Source organism: Lithobates pipiens, unplaced genomic scaffold, assembly GCF_037356315.1.
Source record: "Lithobates pipiens isolate NorthernLeopardFrog02 unplaced genomic scaffold, aLitPip1_a1.2 Scaffold_13, whole genome shotgun sequence".
Lineage (NCBI taxonomy): Eukaryota > Metazoa > Chordata > Amphibia > Anura > Ranidae > Lithobates > Lithobates pipiens.
Genome location: NW_027507718.1, coordinates 242,572,234 through 242,590,918, shown reverse-complemented (window position 1 = coordinate 242,590,918; position 18,685 = coordinate 242,572,234). Strand labels below are relative to the sequence as shown.

The 18,685-nt window shown below is 44.1% G+C and overlaps 1 long non-coding RNA gene across 1 annotated transcript in view; it reads right to left on the bottom strand.

Annotated features, from left to right (window-relative positions):
- LOC143976088 (uncharacterized) overlaps positions 1-11,392 on the bottom strand; it is a 66,879-nt gene extending 55,487 nt beyond the window's left edge. The window contains exon 1 of the long non-coding RNA XR_013272503.1: positions 11,104-11,392. This is a non-coding gene — a long non-coding RNA (uncharacterized LOC143976088). The remainder of the gene's footprint in view (positions 1-11,103) is intronic.
- Positions 11,393-18,685: the final 7,293 nt, after the last annotated feature.

The window sequence follows — 18,685 nt, the reverse complement described above, 5'->3', positions numbered from 1 at the left end:
CACAGCAACATTGTGTGTCATTTTGAGAGACAAAGCACAATTTACCCTGCAGCAAACAAATGAAAGTTGGCAAGTGTGGTCCATCTGCAGCAACTCTGTGTGGCACCTTCAAAATGCTGGAGCACCAGAAAGGGCCAAAAACTCTGAGGGGCCAAATGATTTACCGTGCAGCAAATATAGAAATGTTACAGTCGAGCTGCAAAAACATTGTGTGACACCTTTAAGGTTCTTGAGCGCCGTAATAAGCTGCCAACATTAAGGCACAATGCAGGATTTAAACTGCAGCAAAAATTACAAATTTTTGTCTCCAAGTTTTAAAGCCCATTCCAGTGCTTTAGCACTGTAAATGTGCCACACAATGCTCAGCTGGATCTTAGCTGCCAATGTTTTAATGTTTGCTACAGAGTAAATCCTGCTTTGTGTCTACAATTTTGTGGACTATTTTGGTGCTCAGTGCAGAGTAAATTATTATTATTATTATTATTATTATTATTATTATTGATTTATGTAGCACCAACAGTTTACTCAGCACAAAATAAATAGAGACAGTACAGTTATATAATAATTCAAGACATACTGTCCAGCCATTGTATGATATGTGTGGCTAATATTTCTAAAATAATAATCTATAATGTTTATTTCAAGTTAAAGCCATATCTCCCTCTTAAACTGCAGCCTAACCAAGCTCCTTACATATTGTCCAGCCACTGTACAATATTTGTGGCTATTGTCTTCTGAAATAATACATTCTAGTGTTTACTTTAAGATAACTGAAACTGTTTTGCCACTTTTCAAATTGTTCTAAATTGAAGGCTTTGGCTTTTTTTACATTAAATTACATCTTTCCATAGCTTTTAGAACTGTTGTGACTGCTATTTTCATTGGTTAAATCAGGACTTTTACCGCTAAGTAAAACAGTCAGGTGCTGTGACCAAAACTACCTTAAAAAAATCTTTATATTTTTGTCATAATAAATCAGATTTAGGCAGTGGTGCTGTATTTAACCCAAGCAATAATGTAAAAGTTAAAAAATCAATGACACATCTAAAATGTGTGATGCCAGATAATGGTGTCACTGACTCTCTCTGTGAAAATCATACTGTTCCTATGCAATTTAAAGGCATCTTATACACATGCAGTTTAAAGAATTTATGTTTTTCCTGTGTTGCCCTTGAAGTCACCACAAGGCCCCTTTCACACGAGCGTTCCTTATGTCCATTTTCTTCCGTCGATTGACAAAGGAAAAATAGACACCAATGTATTTCTATGGGCAAGCGGATGATAGCGGATGATCATCCCTTCACATCCGCCTTCGTTAACATCAGTTTCTTTAAAACGAAAGAAAGCCCTATTTTTCTACTGTTAAAAAAACAGAAGAGGACCTAAATGAATGTCAACAGACAAATAGTCAGTTTTTGCATCGGTTTTTGAATTGTTTGTTAGGAGCCGGTGACTCATCTCTGCTGTCAGCAGGGAATTCCCTGCTGACAGCAGAGTGTAACAAGCAGAGGCGGGCAGTGTGTACAGCAGGGGAGGGGCAGTGTTTACAGAGCATGGGGAGTGTGTAGACTGAGGATCTGTCACTTTCCAGCTAAGGGGAGAGTGTAGACAGAGGATCTGTCACTTTCCAGCAAAGGGGAGAGTGTAGACAGAGGATCTGTCACTTTCCAGCTAAGGGGAGAGTGAAGACAGAGGATCTGTCACTTTTCAGCTAAGGGAAGAGTGTAGACAGAGGATCTGTCACTTTCCAACTAAGGGGAGAGTGTAGACAGAGGATCTGTCACTTTCCAACTAAGGGGAGAGTGTAGACAGAGGATCTGTCACTTTCCAGCTAAGGGGAGAGTGTAGACAGAGGATCTGTTACTTTCCAACTAAGGGGAGAGTGTAGACAGAGGATCTGTCACTTTCCAGCTAAGGGGAGAGTGTAGACAGAGGATCTGTCACTTTCCAGCTAAGGGGAGAGTGAAGACAGAGGATCTGTCACTTTCCAGCTAAGGGAAGAGTGTAGACAGAGGATCTGTCACTGTCCAGCTAAGGGGAGAGTGTAGACAGAGGATCTGTCACTTTCCAGCTAAGGGGAGAGTGTAGACAGAGGATCTGTCACTTTCCAGCTAAGGGGAGAGTGTAGACAGAGGATCTATCACTTTACGGCTGAGGGTAATGTGTAGACAGAGGATCTGTCACTTGCTGCCAGCATATTAAATTGTCAGTTCTCCCTGCCCCTTTGTCTACTTTAGCAGCAGGGCTGAATGACAGATCTGCTTCTCCCGACACTGATTTGGAGCGGGTAAATGACAGTTCAAGGTGGTGTGACGGGATGGCCCCACCTCTTATCCTTTAATGGCAGGAAAACTGACAATGCAATTTGCTGCCGGTGTTCTGGCATATACCGTCCGGGCATCGGATAGTGTCCTCCCCGTACTGCGCAGTGCTTGCACAGTACGGAGCAGAAGGAGCTTTGGAAAATCTCCAAAGATGAATAGCGCCTGCGCCGTGAGTCGACGTGGTAGCCCCACCATCCAAGTGGACATAGGGCTGCCGATATTAGAGGGACCCTCGCGGGCTCGCTTCGCTCGCCACGCTTCGGGCACGGCCTCGCTGCGCTTGGCTATTTTTATTCTAACTCTATGTCCACTTGGATGGTGGGGCTAGAACCTGGACTCACTAAACAGGCACCGGTCATCTTCGGCTATTTTCGGAACCTGCGTGTGCAGACACTATCTGATGGGGGACACAATATGATAGGACACCGGCAAGTGACAGATCCTCTGTCTACACACTCCCAACACTCTGTAAACACTGCCTTCCTCTGTTGTTTACATTCTCATGCCCGTGGGGTATTCCCCGTTGACAGATGTATAAATGGGTGTAAAAACAGATGTACACAAATGGATGTAAAAACTGAAGTTCTAATCTGTTTTTCATCTGATTTTCTAAAAGTGACTGAATGGATGAAACAAACGAAAAACACCTGTGTGAAAGAGATTTAAAAGGAAAACCCTCCCTGTGTTGTATATTTATTTCTTTTTCATTTTTTTTTTTTACATGTTCCCCGTAGCAGTGACCAAATCCCTATGCCCTTTTTTGAAAATCACTTTACTATTATCTTTGAAAATGGTCATAATTGATTATCAAGGTTCATTTCCACTTCCCTAATCAATGGGGTTAAAATTGAAGTTTGTTATTTTCTGACTTTTCACACGTAAAAATAAATCACAACAAACTCTTCCCTCAGGCACCTTTGCTCTTCCCTATATTTTCAATATCAGTTCTTAATGTTCTGACACTCAATGCCATGTTTCCACGTTGCTAGCACTTCTGTCATGTTGCTACAAGTATTATCATACTGTCTAAGTGCTTTCATATTGCTGTAAGTGCTGGGCTAGCATTTTGGATGCTGTGGAAGTCCTCAGAGGTCCTTTGAAGCGAAGCATAGGCGGTAAGACTGTTCAGCTATTAGAAGCAAAAATACACTCTCACTGTAAGTATAAATTATAATTTAATAAAAATAATTCACATTAAAAAAAAACTGATAAAGGACACTGTAACATATAAAAAGAAAATATAATAATGTGTAAGCATTGTTATTATAAACCACATGTGAAATTACATGTTAATTATGTAGAGGGAAAATGTATCTTTTGGCTTAACAAACGTGAAAAATATTCTTTTGTAAATTCAGACAGACAAGTCACTCCTATGTCTGAAATTATTGTCTAGCAATGATATTTTTACTTTATAAAGACTACTTACAGCCATCAAGTTCTGCAATAAAAAACGTGTTAATCCTTTTTTGTTCTTTGAAATGCTTATGAGCCCTTGAGCTGAATATTTTTTTATATATATATATATATATTTTTTACATCTTTACTGAAGTAGAACGCAGTTAAAAAAAAAAAAAAAACAATAGTATTGTAGAAGAAATGTATACAATATGTAATGTAAAGCTGTAACCACTGTGTTGTAATTCTCTACATAACTTGGGGGCACACACAGAGGTCATGACAGTCATATGACAAGGCATGTACTGCATCAACCCTACACACAGAATTCTAAAGACCAGCCATTCTGGGCGGAAACAGGTGATAATGGTTATCCTTACTGGTGATCCTTCTTTCCTAGAGATGAAAGTGGTACTAAAGGCAAAATCAAAGATGACATAAATATGTCACCCCCTCCCTTTAGAATGTAAGCTCTACGAGCAGGGCCCTCCTGTACCTTTTGTATTGAACTGTACTGTAGTTGTGTTGCCCCATACATTGTAAAGCGATGCGTAAACCATTGGCACTATATAAATCGTGTATAATAATAATAATAATAATAATAATAATAATAATAATAATGTGGTCTTTCACTAGCAATAGCAAAGCAGTTGCTTTTCTGATTCCCCCCGCAAGTTAGTTTTTTTTTTTACCTGTTACTCCTGCTGTATTTTTCAACTTGGGTTTAGATACACTAAGCATTTAGTAGTAAAGGTCATGTGTTTATGTAGATTTATTTATTTATCTATTTCAAAATATAACTTTTTTAAATTACATAGAAGCAGTTTTTTTACACCTTCTCCTTTGAAAACCAAAAATATTCTTTGATACTAGTGCCATTGTATCGCCCTGTTTTAAATTTGAATTACATACAAAACTCAAAATGTAAATAAAATATATATAAAAAATGTATTTAAATAAAAAATGTACATTTCCATTTAACACCATGGTAAAAGGAGCAAGGTAGGAAGGTAGGAAAAAGGAGAAAGGTAGGAAAAAGGACACAGTAGAGCCTTCTCAAAATAGAAGGCATCTGTATGTCTCACATTCATAAAAAAGCCAAACAAATTGGGTTTTCTTCATTTTACGGTGTTCGGTTGAGTCAGAAATTATTTGTATATCTGCCATATAGGCATTAACGTAGAACTCGATCATGTCTGCACCTGTTCACACCATTCTCCACCTTGATCTCTTTCCAATGCTGTGTACTACATCTCCTATTCACTTTACTTTATACCATAACACAATTTTGAGCTCCATAGCTACCCTAATACCAGTTTGTGTTCCAGTGCCTTTTCTATTTTTCCATATATCCCCAAATGCTATCATTATTGTCCTCAGGAGAGAGGAATGACATTGGTGATCATCGCTATAGGGCCCTCTTACATTGGTGGTCAGTAGTGTAGAGTATTTTTACATATGTGGTCAGTGGTACAGTGCCCTTGTACTTTGGTAGTCAGCGGTGAACCTTCCTATATTTATGGTCAGTGGTGAAGTGCCTCCCTACATTGGTGGTTGAGGGTGTAGTGCCCTCTTAGCCCCTGTACACACGGTCTGAGATTCTGCCAACCAAATCCGTCGGATTTTGTCCGACGGATTGTATCCGAAACTGTTGCATACACACGGTCGGACTAAGTTGTCGAAAAATCTGATCTTTCAGAATGTGATGACGTCATTTTGTTACGATGGGACTACATTCAGGCTAGTAGCCAATAGCTTTGATGTAGGAATTTGATCGGAGCATGCATGGCACTTGGTCCGATCAAAATTCGCTACACATGATCGGAGTATGTCCGATCGAACCAGTTGGTCGGGAAATATTTCCAACATGTTGGAAAATTGGGTCCGACGGATATTCGGACGGAATCAGTCCGATGCATAACACACACAGTCGGATTATCCGAAGACACGGTCCGATAGGACACATTCCGACGGATTCTCCGACCGTGTGTACAAGGGCTTACACTTGTGCTCAGTGGGGAGGTGTTGGAATATCATTGGTGGTCAATGGTAGCACAGCTAAAATTATTGGAGTCAATAGTTTCTTATCTGAGAGAGGCTCTGCTGCTCTAGAATGATAAAGGACACACTATAGTATGGGAAATCAATCATCCAAAAGTCCTGAAATCAGAGTAGTTGTCACGTATCAGATAAGACCAGAACTGTGTGGACTGCAACAGAGGAAACCCAAACGTGTATAAGTGAAATATGATTTATTAAAGAAAGTGAATAATATAAATACAACCACACAGTGCAATAAACCAACCAACAAAGACCCCCAAACAACAACAGACAGATATGTACAATAAATGGGAAATGCAAGGACCGTAAACGGTAGGCAGGCCAGGGTCATACACAGAGGATCAGCAAATAAACAAGGGCAGTCCAGAATCAGAGTCACAAGCCAGGCCAAGGTCATACATGGGGAGATCAGCAAATGGGGTAAGGAACACAGGACAGGGAGAGGATGGACGGATCAGACTGCAGGACAGGGATAATGGTAACAGGTGGGACAGGGTAGGGACCAGGACAGGGAAACAGGATCAGAACCACGGGTCACAGGTTCAGGGCACAGGAATAGGTTCAGAATCAGGATCACCAGCAGCAGGTCAGAGCACAACAATACCAAGGCGAGGTGTGTGCACCTGCCGGGTATTTATAATGGCTGCTGTCAGTCATGTGACGCCTGACTGTAGAAGGCAATACCTGCTCCACACTGCCAGGATCCCTCCGCTGGTGGACACAGTACTGCGGACCAAAGATTACATAATTCCAGCAGGAGACACCTGCTGGTGGATCGCAGTACTGCATGCAAAATGATTGATATTACCAGCGGAGGGAACCTTTCCTGACAGTACCCCCCCTCAAAGGAGCGACCTCCGGACGCTCCAACTAGCAGTTGCTGGGGAAAGTCCATTGCGTCAAGCTGGGCTATGAGCAAAGTCACATCAGGTTGGGTAACGGGCACTTCAAGCAGGGCAGCAGACAGAAGCATATCGGACCGGGAAGCTGGCACAACGGGCTGGAAGGCAGGCAGCGGCACGTCAGGCTGGAAGGCGGGCAGCGGCACGTCAGGCTGGAAGGCAGGCACTGGGACGTCAGGCTGGAAGGCAGGCACTGGGACGTCAGGCTGGAAGGCAGGCACTGGGACGTCAGGCTGGAAGGCAGGCACTGGGACGTCAGGCTGGAAGGCAGGCACTGGGACGTCAGGCACATCAGGCTGGATAGCAGGCACATCAGACTGGAAGGCATCGGACTGCAAGGCCGGGACATCAGACTGGAAGGCGTCGGACTGCAAGGCCGGGACATCAGACTGGAAGGAATCAGGCTGCAAGGACGGAACATCAGACTGGAAGGAATCGGACTGCGAGGCCGGGACATCAGACCGCGAGGCCGGGACATCAGACCGCGAGGCCGGGACATCAGACTGCAAGGCGTCTGGCTGGAAGGCCGGGACATCATGCTACAAGGCGTCTGGCTGGAAGGCCGGGACATCAGGCTGCAAGGCGTCTGGCTGGAAGGCCGGGACATCAGGCTGCAAGGCGTCTGGCTGGAAGGCCGGGACATCAGGCTGCAAGGCGTCTGGCTGGAAGGCCGGGACATCAGGCTGCAAGGCGTCTGGCTGGAAGGCCGGGACATCAGGCTGCAAGGCGTCTGGCTGGAAGGCCGGGACATCAGGCTGCAAGGCGTCTGGCTGGAAGGCCGGGACATCAGGCTGCAAGGCGTCTGGCTGGAAGGCCGGGACATCAGGCTGCAAGGCGTCTGGCTGGAAGGCCGGGACATCAGGCTGCAAGGCGTCTGGCTGGAAGGCCGGGACATCAGGCTGCAAGGCGTCAGGCTGGAAGGCCGGGACATCAGGCTGCAAGGCGTCAGGCTGGAAGGCCGGGACATCAGGCTGCAAGGCGTCAGGCTGGAAGGCCGGGACATCAGGCTGCAAGGCGTCAGGCTGGAAGGCCGGGACATCAGGCTGCAAGGCGTCAGGCTGGAAGGCCGGGACATCAGGCTGCAAGGCGTCAGGCTGGAAGGCCGGGACATCAGGCTGCAAGGCGTCAGGCTGGAAGGCCGGGACATCAGGCTGCAAGGCGTCAGGCTGGAAGGCCGGGACATCAGGCTGCAAGGCGTCAGGATGGAAGGCCGGGACATCAGGCTGCATGGCGTCAGGATCGAAGGCCGGGACATCAGGCTGCAAGGCGTCAGGCTGGAAGGCCGGGACATCAGGCTGCAAGGCGTCAGGCTGGAAGGCCGGGACATCAGGCTGCAAGGCGTCAGGCTGGAAGGCCGGGACATCAGACTGCAAGGCGTCAGGCTGGAAGGCCGGGACATCAGGCTGCAAGGCGTCAGGATGGAAGGCCGGGACATCAGGCTGCAAGGCGTCAGGCTGGAAGGCCGGGACATCAGGCTGCAAGGCGTCAGGCTGGAAGGCCGGGACATCAGGCTGCAAGGCGTCAGGCTGGAAGGCCGGGACATCAGGCTGCAAGGCGTCAGGCTGGAAGGCCGGGACATCAGGCTGCAAGGCGTCAGGCTGGAAGGCCGGGACATCAGGCTGCAAGGCGTCAGGCTGGAAGGCCGGGACATCAGGCTGCAAGGCGTCAGGCTGGAAGGCCGGGACATCAGGCTGCAAGGCGTCAGGCTGGAAGGCCGGGACATCAGGCTGCAAGGCGTCAGGCTGGAAGGCCGGGACATCAGGCTGCAAGGCGTCAGGCTGGAAGGCCGGGACATCAGGCTGCAAGGCGTCAGGCTGGAAGGCCGGGACATCAGGCTGCAAGGCGTCAGGCTGGAAGGCCGGGACATCAGGCTGCAAGGCGTCAGGCTGGAAGGCCGGGACATCAGGCTGCAAGGCGTCAGGCTGGATAGCAGGCAGATGATTGGCAGAATCAGGTGGGTGATCAGGTTCAGCTGGCATGCAGGCAGACTGGAGCAGGTTGGTTGATGTGGAGGCAGGTTGCGTTACTGGCAGGATCAAATGGGTAGGAAAGAACTTCCGTCTCTTTTTAGATTTAGCTACTGAAGGCCTGTAGGTAGCTGCAGATCTATAGGTAGGGGATGAAGCAGACTGGAGAGAAGGGTTGGAATATGGCAGGGAAGAGGTAACAGTGGCTGGGGGAAGATCTTGAGGGATAGTGGGCCACGGGAAAGAGGCAGTTGGATTAAAGGCAGGATATGTGCAGCAGGAAGAAACAGGGTATTGATATTTGGTGGGGAGTAGAGTATATTGGGCTGAATCTGAGGTTGCCATAGGTGATGGAGGAAGAGACTCTTGGGCAGGCAGGTGTTTGGTAGCAGAGATGGTTTGCTGTGGGCTGGCTGTGGCTGATTGCAAAATACCAGACCATGCTAAAAGTAATGGTTGTACAAACTGCGGGTTACATACTGCCTGTCTAACAAGGGATTGTACGGAATCAACACATTCTATTATCATCTGTTGGGAACAGGCTGTGTAATGCTCAAAAAAGTAAGGGGAATCATCTTCCAGAAGCCATACCAGTGATGTGACTTGATTAATACTGAAAGGGGGAGAAAAATCATCCTGGCCCCCTGGGATGCAGGGCAGGGCCAGCTCTGTGCAGATTTGAATTGACGGCTGAACATCCCCAAACAACATACAGCCCTGATCAACCCAGGAGTGAGCTAAACGAATGGTTTCCAACAGCTGATCACTGGTCCACCCTTTCAGTGTCTGGCGGAGATAGTCACTACTCTCAGACGCCAACAAAGCATAATAACGAATCACTTCTAAATTCATTTCAGTAAGCAATCTGAACCAAGATGGTTCCTCTGTGTAGCCACTTCTGGTCAGGGATGGCCTTGGTATTCTGTCACGTATCAGATAAGACCAGAACTGTGTGGACTGCAACAGAGGAAACCCAAATGTGTATAAGTGAAATATGATTTATTAAAGAAAGTGAATAATATAAATACAACCACACAGTGCAATAAACCAACCAACAAAGACCCCCAAACAACAACAGACAGATATGTACAATAAATGGGAAATGCAAGGACCGTAAACGGTAGGCAGGCCAGGGTCATACACAGAGGATCAGCAAATAAACAAGGGCAGTCCAGAATCAGAGTCACAAGCCAGGCCAAGGTCATACACGGGGAGATCAGCAAATGGGGTAAGGAACACAGGACAGGGAGAGGATGGACGGATCAGACTGCAGGACAGGGATAATGGTAACAGGTGGGACAGGGTAGGGACCAGGACAGGGAAACAGGATCAGAACCACGGGTCACAGGTTCAGGGCACAGGAATAGGTTCAGAATCAGGATCACCAGCAGCAGGTCAGGGCACAAGGAACAATACCAAGGCGAGGTGTGTGTGCACCTGTCAGGTATTTATAATGGCTGCTGTCAGTCATGTGACGCCTGGCTGTAGAAGGTAATACCTGCTCCACACTGCCAGGATCCCTCCGCTGGTGGACACCAGTACTGCGGACCAAAGATTACATAATTCCAGCAGGAGACACCTGCTGGTGGATCGCAGTACTGCATGCCAAATGATTGATATTACCAGCGGAGGGAACCTTTCCTGACAGTAGTACAATCAGCTGAGCAATTCCATCCCCTGAACACTCTATATATACAATATTATCTGTTTAAGCCTCAATATGAGCAACATCATCTGCTCATGCCTCCATCTGAGAAGTACTGCCTTCACTACTGCTCAGTACTTCCCGCATCCAAACAGTACTATTAGCTTAACTATGCAACAGAGCATTCCTAACAGCTCCAACTTTTCTCTCATTTCCCATAAATATGGCATAAGGGGCCATCCACTGCTTGCATGTTTCTTTAATTATTAGTACTATGCAGCTGAAGACATCCCAGCAGCATTTCTAGATACAAGGACATGAACCCAAGCCTTCCTAACTCAACCATAGTTGTCATTCTCTCGCAGAAACAGGGATTGCAGTTCTTTCCCCAAATCCAAGTTTCAAAGAGACGGAGGGTACCATCTTCCCAGGTCAATACCACAGACACAAGGACCAAGTCACACACAGCCTCAGTGAAATTGGGAACCAGCACCCATAAACTGTACACATCTGGCACTGGGAAGCACCAAAGGCCAACCAATCAAATCGTGGCCATTCCCTCTAAAGGCATGTCATAATTCTCCAGCAGTTTAAACAACTGTATTGTTAACCCATTGTCAGCCCCAGTGAGAGAAGTGCTACATCTGGGTGAATAAAAACTCTTTACTGTACAACAGTTTCCAACAATAGAACACAACTTTTTCAACAGTGATCATCCATTCTCAATGTGATAAACAGTTATGCTCACACAGTTCCTTATTGTCGAAACCTGTACTCGACTACCACCCATGTTTTTTCTCACTTACCTGTAGTACTTTTGTGCTCTTCAATGCACATACGCATCTGCACAATGAATCCACTATTCTCTCATTTAGTTGTCGAGCAGCAGGTCCCATGCTACCATCTAGGTCCTCTTCAGCTGGCTGCTTCTTCTGGGTGTAGGCAGATAGCTTTGTTAATGTGTCAAACCCAACCCCTGGCCTGCTCTGTCTGCTGATCCTGCAGCCTCCTGGCAGATGTGATATAAGTAACCAGGAGGCTTCATAATCAGGTATATGTCATTCTGGCTTTGGCTGGAATGGAGGCTAAAAATTAAAACAAATATATATATATATAAAAAACACATTATCCACAATTCAGCTTGCAGAGAGGGGGAGCATAGAAGCAGAACTAAATAGGAGTTTAGTTATGCTTTATTCTTGCTTCACACTTCAGAGGTAACCAATCTCCTACAATGGTTATTTTCCTCCTCCCCTCAAGGGAAGTCCCAACCCATATCATGCATATTGGGATCTGTTTTATTGTCTCTTTCTCTCTGGTTGAAGTTTTGTTAAAGATTCTGTTAAAATACTAATAGGATGCCAACATTTTTATGTGGTTTTGCATGTGAGGACAAGAAGTGAGGGGAGATATCTGCAAAGGAGACACAAATAAATAAAAAAAATTTTTTTGCTTGAGAATGGGTTAGAACTTGTGTTAATGTTTCTATTGTTGTCTATGCCGTCTTCTTCCAATGAGAACTGCATACCCTATTTTTTTGTATGGGTGTCACAAGAGCAAGCAGAGGAGGAAAATCCTCTTAATGGTTTTACAAACAGAAATACAAATTTTAGAGAAATATTAACTCTTCTAACTTCTCTACTCTAACTAAAATAAAATACCGTGGCTGACATTAGGTTTTAAAGCTGAACTTTGGACACAAAACTTTCATTCAAATACATTCTCCAATAGTCACAAATGCTATAAAGCAACTTTGTGTGTACCAATTGTATTTTCAAACATAGGTATTACCTTGTAACAGTAATGGTGACATCATCTCTGTGATGTAAGCAGAGCTATGGAGAGATCTAAAAGGTCCAATTGCTAAAACTGCTTGCAGAAATACAGCGGAGGGATAGTACCAGATGAGTTGCTTTGCCCAAGGAGTAAGATCAGCAGTAACTTGTAGACAGGCTGCCTACAGTTTGTGAGTTAGACAGTGGCTGACCCAGGCTGGGGAAGGGGGTTAATATTCTTCACCTTTGTTCCCAGGCTTTTTGGACCCTACTTATCTGCCTTTTTATATAAAAGGAGAGGTTCAGGGGCTCTTGTTTTCCCTGTGCAAGAAGATGCTGTGACCACCATGGGGCGCTGAGGGGGACTGCTGTGCCCAGTTATTTAGTGCACCCATCTCATGTACACATTTAGAGAATGGCGGGACCCCATTCTGTCACTGGGAGTGAAGTGGCAGAGGTATGCTGGACTAGTGGAGAGGGCATAGGCTGAGCAGAGTACCTCCTTAATATAAAATCTACCAAGCTAAGGTGTGTAGTGATGTGGGACAGCATTCTACAGAAGGACTAGGTGTAATTACCTACTGCACACTGTGTGATGCTCATCTCTAAGCCAGGGATCCGACATAATGTTTAATTTTCACATGACCACAATCCCCGTGTGGACCCAGGCATTGATGAGCGCACTCCATGTGAAAGGTACCTCTACATCAGTGTTTCTCAATTCCAGTCCTCATGGCCCACTAACAGGTCATGTTTTTAGGCTTTCCATTATTTTGCACAGGCGATTTGATCAGTTTCACTGCCTTAGTAATTACCCCAGCTGTTTCATCTGAGGGAAATCCTGAAAACATGACCTGTTAGTGGGCCATGAGGACTGGAATTGAGAAACACTGCTCTACATGCAGGGTGAGTGGCCCCTCCCACAACTTGGGATAGTCAGCCAGAATACACTGCATATGACCACAAACTGTTCTTTATACAGGAAACTCCTGCACAAAGGATTGCTACACAGAGCTAAAAGAGTAACACAGAGCACACCACAATTCAAGTAAGAATATACATACCTCTTGTAATTAAATAATGGGGCTTATTTACTAAAGGAAAAACCACTTTGCACTGCAAGTGAACTTGAAAGTAAAGTCGCTGTAGATCTGAGGGGGACATGCAAGGAAAATAAAAAAACAGCATTTTAGCTTGCACATGATTGGATGATAAAATCAGCAGAGCGTCCCCTCATTTCAGATCTAACCCTTAGATTTAGAGCGACTGCACTTTCAGTGCATTTTCAGTGCAAAGTGGATTTGCCTTTCGTAAATAACCCCAAATGTTTATCCTGGAGTTCAGATTTAACATGACCCCGTCACTACAGGGTTACTTATATGCAACCGCATATGGTCCACACAAGTGAAATAGGTACTCCTTTGCCACATTTTATGATTTCTCCCATTGGCTCATAGGTCACTAAAGAATGTGCAAGCCAGGTGGAGAACCCACAACATGTGGCGGTGAAACAGGTATTAAACACACAAAGGATTGAATACTTGCAAATATAAATGTAGAGCCTGTTCTTTTACCTCCTGGGCATTTTGTATAAATTACTTTGTGGTAACAGGGCCACTTTAAAGAGGAAGTAAACCCTGATGAGTTTACTTCCTTTTTCATTCCCTGCAAAGGTAAAGCATAACGGACTACTATGCATCGCATAGTAGTCCATTATGTGTCACTTACCTGACACAGGAGCCAGCGAAGTCACCGTTGTCCCCTGTAGTCTGGCGCATCCATCTTCTCGGTGGATCTCGCATGCGCACGGGAGCCGCCACTCGCGGCATATCGCTGTTGACCGCGGCGCACTCAGTGCGCCTGCGCGCCGCTGTCTACGGTGCATGTCTTTTGGCAAATATCTCCTAAACCGTGTAGGTTTAGGAGATATTTCTTGGACCTACAGGTAAGCCTTAACCTAGGCTTATCTGTAGGTCAAAGTTGGTTGTAAGGGTTTACAACCACTTTAAGTAATAGTTAGTGCTATAACCATACCCCTAACTTCACCTATATTTCAGTAGGTTAAGGTGGGATGATTTTCCACCATGTCAAAAATAGAAGACAAGTGGCTGATAAAAGCATTTCTGCATAATTTCCAACAAGTGGGTTTAATGCAAATGATTTACCAGTATAAAAACAAGTACTTTTTAATATGCTGTCATGGATGCTAGCAAAGGTATTTATTTTATTTATGCAGTATTATTCTAGCGTTGGCCAGCCAATATGCATTACAATGGATTAGGTAACCCTTTACTGACCACAGTAATCAATGCTGCGTTGTTCCAGATTAGACAGTAGCTAATTCCAGATGTGAAATAGTTAATGGAGCTTGAACTTTACAAGCTTAGAAGGACATTGAGTGCCTGGGGCCTACGCTTTATGGCACTTATTTATCCTCTTCTGCGCCAGTCATATAGAGCAAGAGGTTATTTCATTAAAACAATGACTTTCACACATGTTTCTCCATTCCAGTTCAGGTTTTTGTTCTGCTTGTGAATCATTTTGATTAATTTTCAAAGCAGTAATTTGTTTAAAGCAATAATGTGCCCAGTGTAATTTTATTTATTGTTTTATTTTATGGTTTATTAGACCACTAAACCCAAAAATATAAATGTCTTTACAGAAAGGTTATAGTAACATTTACACATTCTACCAGGGGTATTTTAGGGCCTTGTCACATTGACATTTCTTCAAAGAGAAACTCCAGCATTTTTTCACTGACTGCATATTTAGAAGTATGCTGTACCATTTTGCCATTAATATGTACTATCTACTATCCACTATCTATCTGTATCGCCCTGCAGTCACTTAGCGTTACAAAACATGACATCCCGAAGAGTATATAGCACTTTCCCCCAATGGAGCTGCTATTTTCCAGGGTCCCCTGTTCCAAGGACCCATCACTTTCCAAGCAGCACCATGCCCTCTGACACACCGGGGCTAAAGAGTGGATATTTATTGCAACAATGCAGAAACATTCAACAATTAAGGAATAAAAACCAGCAACAAACACAAAAAAGTACAGTATGTAAAACAGTAAAATAACATATACACTTGGTAATAAACTAGCAGACCAGTGACTGACCCCTTATTCCTATAATATGGGAGGTCTTCTTTAAGGGACAATCCTAGGATAATGGTCCAGCAGTCTTTCGCAAACCCCACTACTGGCCAGTCTTTTGGGGCTCAAATCTGGCATTGGAGCGCTCAACATTAAGTCCGAACCTGGGTGTAGGTGTCTGAACAGTGTCCAAAGTAAGCAATACTGTTCCTTCAACCACTTCGTGCCAGGGCCACCCGACCCTTTAAGGAATTTGAGATGCTGGGAGGCAGGGCAGGGTTTATGATCATGTGACTTCCATGATTGGCTGTCACAGCAGTCACATGATCGGAAAGCTCCCGATCGCAAGAAGCAATTGGGAGATTTCTGTTAGCCGCCGGTAACTGTGTCGGAAGTGTGCAGGTGCGTGCTCTCAGCACAACTGTGTTTGCTAATTGGTATGCAAATATACAGCCTCACAGCACCGAGGCCCACCCGCCAGGAGGCCGCATATTTGCATACCATGGGCATTTTGTAAGGTGTGGTAGGGTATGGTCAGCATCTTTTACCAACTCCATGGGTAATGACCTTTCTGCTTAATCTTATTTTAACTACATCCAGGGCTCAGCAATGTCAGATGGTGTGACGTCCTCTCCACAATCAGGTAGTGACACAGGCTCGACAATGATGTTCACACAAACTAGGAGATGTCCACTACTCAGCCCCTCAGCATCCCCGGGACTGCAGCAAATGACTCCACAGCAGCTGCTACACTGTATGTGTGTTCCACAACGTCTTCTCTAAGCCTTTGTACACACGGTCGGAAATTCCGACCACAAAATCCATCTGATTTTTTCCAACGGATTTTGTCTGAAACTGGTGTTGCATACACACAAAGTTGTCGGAAAATCCGATTGTTCAGAACGTGATGACGTTTGTTTGTTACGACGGAACTACGTTCAGGCTAGTAGCCAATAGCTTTGGTCTCATAATTTGATCTGAGCATGCGTGGCACTTTGTCCGATCGGAATTCTCTACAAGCGATCGGACAAAGTCCGATTGGATCATGTTGTCGGAAAATTTTATATCCAGCTCTCAAACTTTGTTGGTCAGACATTCCGATGGAAAAAGTCAGATGGAGCCCACACATGGTTGTATTATCCAACAACACGGTCCAATTGGACAATTTCCTTCGGAATTTCTGACCGTGTGTACAAGGGCTAAGAATACTTTGAATCAGTCCCTGAAGAGATATTCCTTTTTCTCCTTTTATGTGATATTAAACATAAAAGAAGCCGTTGTGCTTAGTGCAAAAAGGTGATGCTGCACTTATGTGTTCCAGACACAAAGAAAATCTAAAAATAACTACTTAGAAAGTGCACAAAACCAATATATCAATAATTCAATGACAAATCACGTATGATCATAACTCATAATTAAAAACTTCATGTACAATATACTCTATATCAAAAATACAAGGTGAAGTGGCCATCATAAAACATATACAGTAGTTGAAAATTGAGCATAAAAAAGGGGAAGCTTCACGAAACATACAGTATATTCAATGTGCAATAGTCCCAAACCACCTTGAAGTAAAGTGTGCAAGTTCCCTTACCAAATGTTAATGATTTCCAAATGATAAGAGATCAACAGTACAGAAATTGTTCAATCAAGGGCCACAAAACAAAATACTGCAGACTCCAGGATCTTCAGAGTCCTCCACTGGTTATCCAAAGACCACTCCTCCGAATTTGGATACATGGAGGAAAAAGAAAATAACCATAAACTAGTATTACATAGAACCACATAATTTATTAAAAGCAAATTTATTCACAAATATTAAAGCATGTCCTAATCAAAAAAAAAAAAAAGAAATCCCATCAGAGGATATCAGCAGGTGTGTAACATCACGAGCCACTGGCTTCACCCTACATACATTTCATCTTTACAATGGATGTCTTCAGGGGATAAAAGATAGGACTGAAGATGTCAGTTGTACAGATGTTTTTATATGTGTGAGTACATTTGATTTTAATAAATTATGTGGTTAGGCAGCAACCATACCAATCCTGCTCTTATTATTTTGCCGATCAAAGCAAAGATGCACGATGAGCAATCCCTTTGGGATTCTGTAGACTGGTAACCATAAAAATAGATTTAACTTTAGCGGAATAGTATTAAAAAAAAAAAGGTCATTCGTTTTTATTGGGTTAACATAACACAATCAAACAGTAATACCTTCCAAAGCATTTAAAACCCTCTTTTTGGGATGTCAAAGTTGGTTATAATGGATATATTGTAGGAGGAAAAGTGAAGCAGAACACCAGGCACGCCTAACACTAAGTTGGAAAGGGTGATCACAATCCTAGCTCAAATAATCCTTGTCTAGATTTTCCTGTCACTCCCGTGTGGCCAAATGTCATCATGCTAATGGGAAAGCCTGACACATTTCATTATTTCCACATCCATTCTGACTTACAACAGCCTCTATTTATGTCTTCTCTGGATTTCTATCTTGTAATTTCAATGTATGAGATAATATACATTCCTAGAATGGAGGGAAATTCAATTAAATGTTTTATTCCACTTCAGCAGACATTTGTAGGATTTGTAATACACATTTTTGAGAACAATGTTGGTAGTCAGGAGATAGCATGGTGGTTTAATATAAACAGAAGGAACAATAACAGGATTTATTGTTTTATCAGTCATATACTGTAAGCTTGCATTCACACCTGCACAGAGCGTAAGCAAAGTGTATTTCTGGTGATCTTTAGGCATTTTTTATCAGACATTTTACAGGCATTGTACAAGCATTTTACAACAGTGTTTTTGCACATGTATCAAGCTTTAGGCATTTGTTTCCTGGGATGGGCCAGGGGAAGAAAGCAGTTCTAAAGGAGGAGAGAAATTGTTCAAGCACAAAAGTGTGCATATTGTGCATTTAACAACGCTTCCATTAAAGTCTAGAAACACCTGAGTTGGCAAAAAAAAAAAAGCGCATGTACTTTCTTGAGCATAGGGTATAGAGCGATTGAGTGTATGAGTGTGAACAGGGACAATTCGCAAGAATGAGATTCTGCATATTGGGCGCAGTCAGGCATAGTAAGCCTTTGTGCACACGGTCGGACATTCCGACGGAAAATGTCTGATCGGACGGTGTTGTCGGATAATCCGACCATGTGTGGGCTCCATCTGACTTTTTCCGTCGGAATGTCCGACTAACAAAGTTTGAGAGCTGGATAAAAATTTTCCCACAACATGATCCGATCAGACTTTGTCCAATCGTTTGTAGAGAACTACGATCGGACAAAGTGCCACGCATGCTCGGATCAAATTACGAAACCAAAGCTATTGGCTACTAGCCTGAACGTAGTCCCATCGTAACGAACAAATGTCATCACGTTCCGAACTAACGGATTTTCCGACAACTTTGTCCGACCGTGTGTATGCAACACCAGTTTCGGACTGGATTTTGTGGTCGGAATGTCCGACCGTGTGTACAAGGGCTAATGAACTGAAAATGTGTGAATG